The sequence below is a fragment of the Rattus rattus genome, chromosome 13 (assembly GCF_011064425.1).
Source record: "Rattus rattus isolate New Zealand chromosome 13, Rrattus_CSIRO_v1, whole genome shotgun sequence".
NCBI classification, from domain to species: domain Eukaryota; kingdom Metazoa; phylum Chordata; class Mammalia; order Rodentia; family Muridae; genus Rattus; species Rattus rattus.
In genome coordinates this window covers 73985322-73995685 of record NC_046166.1, presented here as the reverse complement: position 1 = coordinate 73995685, position 10364 = coordinate 73985322, and the positions used below count along the sequence as shown (strand labels likewise).

Sequence of the window (10364 nt, the reverse complement as noted above, 5' to 3'; positions counted from 1 at the left end):
TAGCACCAATCCGTGCTACTTCTGTCAGGCAGAGTGCCCTCTGTTTCCACATCCACAGTCTCTCTTGCAGAGGGCAGACCAAATGCTCTCTCTTTCTTGTTCTCTCTACAATCCACAGCCAACGTTCTTGGTAGGTATGCCGACTTACTGCAACAAATCCATAACAGAATTACCACAGGAGCTTTTAAGTTACACACAAAAACACAATAATCGCTATTCTCCAACAGCAATGTTAGCACTGATGTATCCAATAGCAATTCAGAAATGACTTTGCGATAAACCTGCCTTTTTCATCAACATCATTATTGTGATGGTTAGTTTTTGCTTGGCCCAGGGAGTGGCACTATTAGAAAGTGTGGCCTTGTTGGAGTAGGTGTGTCACTGTGGGTGTGGACTTTTAAGACCCTCATCCTAGCTGCCTGGGAGCCAGCATTCTGCTAGCGGCCTTCAGATGAAGATGTAGAACTCTCAGCTCCTCCTGCACCAGGCCTGCCTGGATGCTGCCATGTTCCCGCCTTGATGATAATGATGATAACCCCTGAGCCTGTAAGCCAGCCCCAATTAAATGCTGGCCTTATAAGAGTTGCCTTGGTCACGGTGTCTGCTCATAGCAGTTAAACCCTGACTAATACAATTATGAACCGAGGACTGACAAACAGGAAAGTGATCTCTCCATTTCTCCGTTTATTAATTCTGGGGTTATTCTGGGGAATGTGGGTTATGAAAATCACAGGAAGTTAGAAACTAAATGTATTGCAACCCATCACCTCGTACAGGCAGATAGGTAGACTCTGCCCTGGCCATCAGCCATGTTCTCATTTGATCCACTGGCCTCTGTCTGAGGGAGGAAAAGAAAACAGCTAATGCCCACATTAATGCATCTGACAGATTTATACTACTTTCCCCAGGCACTTGATATGCCAAGAAATTTTCCTGTTACAAAAGTATGGTGCAGTTGCTTTAGCAATTTTACTACAAGAGAAAGCTAGCATTGCAAACAAGCCCAGAATGCTTCATGCATCTTCTGAAGACTCAGCTGTCCGTTCAGAGCAAACTGGACCAGGAGTCCGTCACTGCTCTATCCCTACAGGTTTACCTTGGACACTTGACAGTGGTGGACTTGTGGGCTTCATGTGCTCTGATGTGTGGCTTTTCCAGCTTGGCGTCCGCATCTGCAATGGAGGACGTCAGTTCTTGGTTCTTGTAAGTGACTTGTTTTGTGTTGTGTATTATTTTTGTCTCCGTTTCCTATAGGGTCAATGCGCTTTTCCACTTTGGAATGTCGCTAGAAATGCACTATTGATATTCACATGTACAACTTAATGTGGGCACAATTTTATTCCTCATAGTATAACATTTTCATTAAACAACCCACTGGGTCTAGCTTATGCTGCCCATATACTCATGAGTGTGGAGCTGTCCACTGAGGTAAGATCAACCTGCAGGGGACTGCCACATCTTTCAAAAACCTTACCCACCCCCAAACAAGCCACCAGTTGTCAGTACCACCTCAGCGGAGGGTGACCCCCTCGAGCCCTCCCCACCTTGGCTGGAGGGTTGACCTGCTTGATCTTGTTTTGAGGAGACTTCTAAGAGTAGCATTTTTGGGTCCTAAGGTATTTTGTTGTTGTTGTTGTTGATGTTTACCTTTGTGAGCAATTTGCCCAACTCTTTTCCAGAGAAGCTACATCACTTCGCATGTCCCAGAAACACTTGTGTGAATCAGTTGCTCTGCTGTGGTCTTACCAGCATCTGTATCGCGATGTGTCCTTAGTTACAGCGTCTCTGTAGGCGTGAAGTGGTTTCCCATTGTGTGCTTAGTTTCCTTTTCCAATCGGCTGATGATGCTAAAATACCGTTTCTTGGGTCTGTTCGCCAGAGGCGCAAAGCCTTAGGTGTGTTTGTCTTTACCTTTCCCTGTTTTCTTGCTTTTTTTTTTTTTTTTTAAATAGATTTACTGAGCTGTGAGCGCTCTTTGTAATTCTCTAAGGGACGGCTGCAATACAGAAGCTTCTCTCCTCTAAGGTGCATCTTCTTACTTACTGAATGCTGGTCGTTTGTTATGTGTGTTGTGAACGTTGGCCGGTTTGTCATCCTTCTTGGATTAACTGTACCTTTGACAGCCTGTCAAGAAATGGTTGCCTGAGTCGAAGGCTGAAAATCGCCCTCCTGTGTTCTCTCCCACAGGTAACCGCGTTAGAGACCTCACTGAAGTCTGTGCTTTGGCTGAATCTCGTGGGTGGTGCAGGTGTGGTCTGACTTTGCATATGGCATCCAGTTGTCCCAGCACCATCTGGTGAGCAGACTCTTCCTTCCCCCCAGTGATTATTTTTGGCGCCTTTGTCAGAAATAAAATGACTATAAATATAAATATTTATTTCTGGAACCACAGTTCTGTCCCATTTGTCCATATGTCTGTGTGTACAGACTCGACAGCCGGAGGCTCGCATTAAGAGGTTGTAAGCGGAAGTCCTCCGGCTTTGTTCGTTCCCAAATTTCTTTGGTTCTTTTGATTTAAAGTTGTTAGCTTCTGTGGGCTAAAGGCCTGTGGAATTCTGCTGTAGACTGAATTGAAATTACAAATCAAATGGGGGGGGGACTGCCCTCTCTGAGTCTAGAAACACAGGAGTACACCTCTTTGTTTATGTCGTCTCTGATTTCTAACACGAGGAGTTTTGTGGCCCGTTTCACATACAAAGATTTTCATCTTTGGATCCCATTGCTTATAATCACACCTTAAGCGTGTTTTGTATCTGAAAGAACGGGATGGCAAAGGGTGCTGGCTATGGGTGGAAGGGAGTAGGAAAATCCTCAGGAAGGACAAAATCACTGCTGGAATGAATTAGTGTGTCATATAGAACGGTCTCTCGGTATTAAAACAGAAAACCAAGTATCCCCATATATATATATATATATATTTTTTATACTTTCTTGAGCATTAAATCCCAACTGTGGGGATGGAGCAAGGACGCCTGACCCACCCACCCACCGTAGGCTGCTGCATCAGGTGCAGGGGCATGGTGCTTTGCAAACGGTGTCTGGTCAGTGCAGCGCCACCTGAAGACCACATTGCAGGGCACGCACATGGGATTGGGGGGTGGAGCCTAAACCGGAAGCCCTACCAGTTCCAGAGTCTTGTTTGCAGGGGCAGAGGCAGTCAAGCTGACCTCCCACAAGCCCTGAGTGGCACCCAAAAGGGTTGCCTCTTCTTTATTTCCATTTCTTCTCACCTCTTCTATCCTCCCCTCCTGCCCATCCTTCTCCCTTTACTTTTCCTCCCTCGAATCTCCTGCTCCTGCTTTTCCTTTCTCTCCTCCTATTCTTACCATCTCCGTCCCTCCCTCCCTCCCTCCTTCCCTTCTTCCTTCCGGTCCTTGTCCTTCTTTGCCTGCCCTCATCCCTCCCTCTCTCAGGTCTGATTATTCATTCAACTCCTCTCTCCTAGCCATTTATCCTTCTCTTTATGCTCACCCCACCCCTGCCTCTTTGCTTTTTTCTTTTCTTTCTCCCCTTGCTCCTGTTTCCTTCTCTCGTCCCTCCCTCTCTCTCTCCTCTCCTTCCTTCCTACTTCACTCCAGGACTCTGCTAAGTGCCATGTAGAGTTCTCTGCCCACCGTAACTCCTCCTGAACATCACCTTAAACTCTGAGATGCCAAATTCACCATCTCCCATTTTACTCTAATTTGAGGGCAATGTTACCACATTAGTCCTTATACCAGGTACTTCTTGAGAACAGGTATATGGTATTATTTAGTTTTCTCAGGGACCAAACGTAGGTATACGATATGAAAAGGAACTCAAGCAGGAACAGGACACAAACTTCCCCAGTTCTCACAGCATGGAGAGGGTGACTTGATGGCAACCGTTCCTCCCCTTTCAAAATGAACGGCCGTCAAACAAATAAAACAAGCGCCGGGCTTCTTGGCGCTGTAAACCAGCCCAGTCACCGTGGAAACCGGTGTGAAGGTTCCCTAGGAAATTACAAACAGTTCTACCATGTGACTGAAACTCACCGCATCTCAGGATTTACCCAAAAGATTCCAAGTCAACATATTGCAGACACTTGAATGCCAGTCGTTTTAAGTTATAATTTATTTCCACCCTTGAGAATTTCATATGTGTACAGAAATGAAGTCATTAAAACACCTACCTAACTCCAATAACTCCCACCACATGCCCCTAGCACGTGCCCCTCTCAGTCTCTAACCTACTTAGTTTTATGTTTTGATCATGGACTGAGTCTAGTTACTGTTTCCTATTTGCGCACTGACTTTAAGGCCATCCTCCAGAACACAGAACCTCCACACCCTCAGAAAACTTTTCCTCAGCAGCCTCCCCTGCCAAAGGCTGGGGAGAAAGGCCCAATATATGCCAGAATTTTGGCTACCACAATCATGTGCAGGTAACGGAAGCAACTGTGGGTTCGCGATTGTAGCCATGTCATGGCCAGAAGACTGCAGACTGCAGTCCACAGCCCGCAGCCCGCAGCCCGCAGCCCGCAGCCCACAGCCCTCAGCCCACAGCCCTCCACCCCAGTGACTGGCTCTTACATTCCTTCCACTCAGCCTTCTGTGAGGTTCCCTGAAGCTGGCAAAAAGAAGTGATAGAAATGCCCCAGGGCCGAGCACTCAGCCCCTTATCCTCAGAATTCTGCCCGATTGGTGAGTCTGCCCTGACCGATGCCCATTGCAAACAAGCTGTTTCCGCCAGGGCTGGGAGCAGCCGGCATCCGTGGGTGGGTATAAATACAAATATCATGATGGCGACTTGACAACACAATCATTTAGCAAAGTAAATAGCAACTGCAGGTTCTAGCTCAGAGCCCAGGGCCTTCCTAGCCACGAGCTGTTGACCAGGATTATACGGCCGGCCACGAGATTCTCGCCTGTGGAGCAGGCCTTACATCCATACCAATCATGTCGTTACTGTACCAGTGGGCACATCTTGACTGTCAGGCGGGCACTGCGGCACGCAGAGTCAACTGCTGGGTAGGATCGCGGCTGTCCTTTCTCCCCCTGTACTTTCTGGAACATGAAATCTAGCCAGCAGGAAGTGAGTTTCCAGATCAGTTTGAGGTTGAGTTCTGTGTCCTGCTGCTGGTACACTCAGCTAAGGCGCCTTACTGTGTAGTTGTGGTAGATAACAGTACACAGGTATAGCCTGTTATCTGGGAGACCTCTGGGGCCTCCTGAGCAACAAAACGCACATCCGTGTTCACAGTGGCACTGTGCAAGATGGCTGAATTCTGCAATCAGCCTAGGTGTCCAGCCACAGAGGAATGAGGGGAGAGAATGTGATGTTTACGTATAATAGATTTTTCACAGCCCTAAAGAAGGAAATTACATTGTTTGCAGGGGAAATTGATGTGACTAAAAGATGATCCCACCAAGTGAATTAAGGCAGTCATAGAAGACAAATATGTTTTCTCTCACCTGTGGCTCTTAGACAATATAGATATCTAAACGCGTGTGCGTGTGTGTGTGTGTGTGTGTCTGTGTGTGTGTGTGTGTGTGTGTGTGTGTGTGTGTGTGTGTTGGTAACAAGGGAACAAAGAAGACTGAGGAAAGGAGAGAAAAGAAAACAGGGGAGCTGTGTGGGTGGGGGAATGTGTGAAAGTGTATTAGACTCTTATCCGAACTACTCTTAGATGGCGCTGTAGAACAATAAACAAACGAATAAACAAACAAATATAATGTTTAGCGAACAAAACCCCCCGATTCACCAGGAATTCAATCAGCCCAGTGCTGTAAATGGAGATGGAAAAATACATCTAGAAAAAGCCAAATCTGGGATGACAGGGGAGGCTAAATGTTGCATGAAATATTTAAAAGAGCAATCCATGCTACAGCCAGCAAGGCACCGGCGACAGGCCGACCTGGCCTGTTCTCATCTCCAGACTCTCTGATCTGTAACTCTGAATTCTCTCCACCTGGCTCCTAAGTTCCCACGGCCATGACTACCGCCAGCCCCAGGCTTCCAGATTCCCATGGTGCACTTTTCACAAACCCATGCTTTGCAGCCATACCTTTCTCTCTTGAACCCGGTTGAGTCGCCTGAAGAAGCAAAATACCACACAATCTTAGTTTAGAATCAACAGGTAACACAATCTCTGAGCACAGCAACCAGCATCCTAATTTGTAAGCTACTCAAAGTTACAAATCCTCCGGTAGCGGATACTGGCGGATCTGCCACCTGAACAGGGGACCTCTGCTACCTCTATTTTGTCCTCTATCATCTCTCCCGTCCAAAAAGCCCTATCTTTTCTCCTGCTTCTCTTCTTCCTCCCTCCGACCCGGAAGTCCCACCTACCCACCCATTGATTGGCTCCTTGAAATCTTTAATCTGTGGGGGAAGTTTCTACCACAGCCAAATAACTTGAACATGAAATTCTTCAGCATAGCCATCCCCTCCACCCTATCCCAGCCTCAGGTGGACAAGCAAGGCAATTTGTAAATACAGTCTAGAAAATATTCTCATAATTCTATTGTATTTTTTTAAAGATTTATTTATTATATATAAGTACACTGTTGCTGTCTTCAGACGCACCAGAAGAGGGCACCAGATCTCATTACAGATGGTTGTGAGCCACCATGTGGTTGCTGGGATTTGAACTCAGGACCTCTGGAAGAGCAGTCCGTGCTCTTAACCACTGAGCCATCTCTCCAGCCCCTATTGTATGTTTTTATCTGTTCACTTTGCATCCCACTCATTGCCCCCCTCCCACAATCTTTCCCCCATTCCTCTCCCCGTCTCCTCTGAGCAGATGGGGACCCCTGAGTATCCCCTCGACCTTGGCACTTCAAGTCTATGGGAAGCTAGGTACTTCCTCTCCCACTGAGGCCAGACAAGGCCGTCCAGCTAGAACATATTCCACACACAGGCAACAGTTTTGGGGACATCCCTTGCTCCAGTTGTTCAGGACCCACATGAAGACCAAGTTTCTGTGAATTCAGAGGCCATTATAGCTGTGCCTGGGGCTCTCTTATCCCGTGACTATAGAAGGCATGTGTGAGACCCTTGTCCCTAGACTTATGGATGATGAATCATAGCCATAGCAAGGGGCCTCAGCAATGCTCTGCTGGAAACAAGGGATTTCTGCTGATTTTCAAATTCTCTTGTTACATACTTTTCCCCCTGGAGATCGTGTGAGTTTTGTAAACAATTCTTGAGGTAGCATTATTGTTAAATTTTAAAGTCAAATTTGAAGAGAAGGCAGAGAGCACACCACCAAACGATTCCCATGGAGTGGAGCTTGTCTTGTGTTTATGAAGGTTTGGGCAGTGTTTCGAATTGCCAGCAGGATAAATCACCACCAACATCCAAAATGTTACCGTTGTGATCTGGGATTTGCTCAAGCGAGGCATTCTAGGTCTGAATGTAGAACAGCCAGTTCCTAGAAACAGAAGTATCCAAAGAAATATTCTCTAGATAATGTCTATGTTCCCAAGAGGTATGTTTTGATGCCATGATATTCAGGGGCTTAATATGCACCTCTGACATGAAACCCCTTAGCTTGTGCCCTTCTTAACGGTGAAGTGTTTGGTGCCCGTTTGTGAGGACCAAGACAAGATGGTGTTGTCATTTATTTTTTTTTATTTTTTTTTCCGGAGCTGGGGACCGAACCCAGGGCCTTGCGGTTGCTAGGCAAGCGCTCTACTGCTGAGCCAAATCCCCAACCCCGGTGTTGTCATTTATTAATTGTAGATCTGAGATGGGGAACAATAAAGAGCTTATAAGGAACATTCAGAGATGAGGACTGTATTGCTTGAGCATGGATAGCATATCTGAAAAGAACAGACTGGGTCTAGAGAGATGGCTCAGAAGATATACGCACAGGCTGCTTTTGCGGAGAACTTCACTTCAGTTCCCACCGGTAGCTCATAACCATTATTAACTCTAATTCCAGGTGATGCTGCGCCCTCTTCTGGCCCTCTTTGGCCAGGCCAAGAGACTCACAAATGCTGCACAGACACACATGGGCAAAACACCCCTACTCATAATGTAAAATTAAGAAAATAATTTCTAAAATTGGGAACAAAAATAAAAGTAACACCTTTTTCTAGGTGGAGAGAAACTAGGAGGAGTAGAGGAGGGGGAAACCACAATCAGGATATATTAAATGGGAAAAAAACAAAACAAAACCCTATTTTCAAAAAAAAAAAAATCTCCCTTTAGTAAATCCTTTATTTTTTTCCGAGAGGATGAGTTATGCATTAAATAAGATGCTAAATTACTATTGTTAAATTATTCTCAGTAACAAATTTCTCATTTACAAATCACCTGTTATATCGTATATACATTTTTATAAATTATGTTTCAATAAAACGAAAAGGATATATATGAAAATAGTAAAAGTAACTGCGAAATCATGAAATGTAGAATGTTTCTGGAATAATAATCTATGATGTAGTTTAGTTAGAAAGTGGAAAAATGGGAAGAATTCTTAGGTTCTGAAGCACAAAACTAAATGACTTTTCTATAGAGTCTTGTAGAATAGGAAGTCTACTAGAAGAGAAAAATCTCATTTTTCAACAACAGGAAATATTATAGAGTGAAAAGCTACCTTTAGGGCATTTTAGGAATTAGGTTGACCCCATATCTCTGAATGAAGGTTTTTAGTCCTTTGAAAGACTACTTTGAAACTTCAGGATGTTCTGCACAAGCAGGGCCATCCAGAAAAGTATTTCCCTGAACCCATCTTCCCAAGCACCCAGAAATCCTTGCGGCTACCATGTTACCAGCCAAGCTATACAAATGCAGCTCCAGCTGGCAGCGGATCCCGTTTTTATTCATGTGATGCTGCTTTTGCAGTCATGCACAACGCATACAGTTTGAGATAATGAGTTCTTCCACCAAGATTTCAAAGAAAAGCTCTGGGGACCAGGCAATTTATGGGAGGGTCAGGATCCCCAAAATGCATGAAGCCGAGCCATGAGGGCAAAGCTCAATGGTGACCTTAAAGGTGGTAGAGATGCCAGGAACCGGGAATGTGGAATGAGGGGAGCAGAAGATCGATACCCATTCAAAAGAAGGGTCATGTGGGCAGAAAATGGCAGCCTGTACTCAGAGCTGCTCAAGCCCTTTGATGTTTCCATCATGGCACTGATGACCTCATCTCCAACCTAGATTAAGGAGTTGATGTTTGCAAATGCAGAACTCCAGTCTCGTTTTGGCCCTATCCTTCCAGAAATGTCTGTCCCCTTTGCTCCTTTTGTAGAAATGAGAATGTTCTCTCCATTGTGGTGCATGAACAATGTAAAGTTATTTTTACGGTTGACTACAGTTAAGAGTTGACTTGGGTTTTGACTTCTAGACAATTTTGGAACTGTTAAGATCCTGTGACTCTTTGAGAGGGGCTAAAAAATTTGCATGCTGAGGTGGGCATGAGCCTTAGATCCTGTGCTTTGAAAATGAAAAGTCCCCTACAGTCTCATAGTTTTCCTTTTTGAAGGTGTGGGAATTTTAGGGGGACAGACCTACTTAAAGATGTCAATGGATCACTCTCTCTTTTCTTGGTCCATGGAGCCAGCAAGATGGGCAAGTGTCTTGGTCTCTGTATAACCCGGAAGCTCCAAGTCACTGACAGAACCAGAAATGGCATGATAAACAGTATAAGAAAGCCTACTTGGGCACAGCCCTGAAGGTCAACCATTTGGGGGTGCCTCTTGTGCAAAGGGAATTGCGCTGGACAAAGTAGGGGTTGAAGCCAAACAGCTAAATTCTGCCATCCAGAAGTGTGTCCTTAAGTAGGGCAAGAAGGTCACAGCATTCAGGCCCAATGATGGCTGCTTGAACTTCATTGAGGAAAATGAAGTTCTAGTTCCTAGATTTGGTGAAAAAGGTCATGCTGTGGGTGATATTCCTGGGGTCCTCTCCAAGGTGGTTAAAGTAGCCAATGTGTTTCTTTTGGCTCTACACAAAGGCAAGAAGGAAAGGTTGAGATCATAAAATTTGACAGTGGACACAAAGTAATAAATTTTTATATTCTGAAAAAATAAAAGGATGTCAATCACTAGTAGTTTCAGAAGCCGTTTCTCGCCCTGGTTCGTTCCTTACTCTACATTGTCTACCATGAGATGATGAGCCTCATCTGTAGGTTCCTATCCATATATTTAGCCACCCCACAAGCCCAGACTCTGTGGGACCAAGGGCAGTCAATTGAAATCTCCAAGATGAATACATTCTTATTCCTCTTAAGCTAGAATATCGGACATTCTGATCACAGTGTTACTATTTAGCCATTTTTAAGTCAACTAGGTGCTGGCATGAGAGTGGACTCCAGGCTGGGAAAATTTATGCATCTCCACGTGCAATACTTTTTACTCCAATGAGGACAAACTGCTACTTCCTACAATGAGGACAAA

At 45.2% G+C, this 10364-nt stretch overlaps 1 pseudogene; it reads left to right on the top strand.

Annotated features, from left to right (window-relative positions):
• The first annotated feature begins 9533 nt into the window (after window positions 1–9533).
• Window positions 9534–9948, top strand: LOC116915027 (annotated as a pseudogene).
• Window positions 9949–10364: the final 416 nt, after the last annotated feature.